This window comes from Benincasa hispida, chromosome 12 (genome assembly GCF_027475165.1).
Source record: "Benincasa hispida cultivar pf3 chromosome 12, pf3_genome.v1.1, whole genome shotgun sequence".
Classification (NCBI taxonomy): domain Eukaryota; kingdom Viridiplantae; phylum Streptophyta; class Magnoliopsida; order Cucurbitales; family Cucurbitaceae; genus Benincasa; species Benincasa hispida.
The window spans coordinates 44,993,225-44,994,227 of NC_143489.1; positions in this window are offsets into that span (position 1 = coordinate 44,993,225).

Sequence of the window (1,003 nt, forward strand, 5' to 3'; positions counted from 1 at the left end):
TCTTGAGAATTCCTCCATATCAATGGAAATTCCTCAATTAATACTTGTTATATTAATAAATAATGTCAAAATAGCCAAAATATCATTATATAATGAAAATATCAGCTTACCCTACTCCAATTTAGCCAAAATCCCAAAATTAGCCTCTTTAGAGGTTATTTGACCGTGGTAGGCAGCTGGGCATTCGGCAGTAGGCAGGGTGGGTGTGTCGTGCCGCACAAGGGCTGGCACATTTGGGCGTGCATTGCATTGCACGGTGGGGCTGCTGCACTGGCCGTGATGTGTCACACGGAAGGGGCAGCTATGCTGGGCTAGCGTGCAGGATGCGTCGAGCAAGGCACACGAACGAGCGGACGTAGCGCTGCATGGTGTGCACGTAGGGTGTGGGCTGGCTGTGCGTCCGGCTGACTCAATGCCTCACCAATGCAACCTTTGTTTCTTTTGATCTCCAATCAACTGGCAGCCTAATAACTCAAACGTAATTCTCTAAATATGCTCTCAACACAAGATTTAGGTGATGGTATGAATAAATTCCTCTTGCCCAACCTCTCTATTTATAGCCATTCCAAACTCACCCCTTTGTGACAACTCAACTCCCATTTGTCTCACTTTGAAGCTGCCAACACTTAGTCTACTCAGCCTAGCCTTGAGTTGTTCTCATCTCAGCTTGCCAGCCAAAATCTCCTTTTTTTTTTTTTGCATGAAATCTCCTTCACCCACCTCCTGCTTGGGGTGATAAGACTTCCATGGCATGGAATCTCTTTTGTCCACCTCCTGCTAGAACTTTGTGTGATCCTCCTTTTGCCACCTAAATCACTTAAATACTTAACATATTTCTCTATTTAAATTGTCTAAGACTTATGCTCCTATATCATTGGCATAACCCTTGAAGTTTTCCATTAAGTAGCCTTACCTCTTATCCTTAACTTATAGCAACTCACCCTTCCTTCATCAAAATCCTACATAGCCATCGCATGAGTCGGCCATCACCAACGTATAGGGT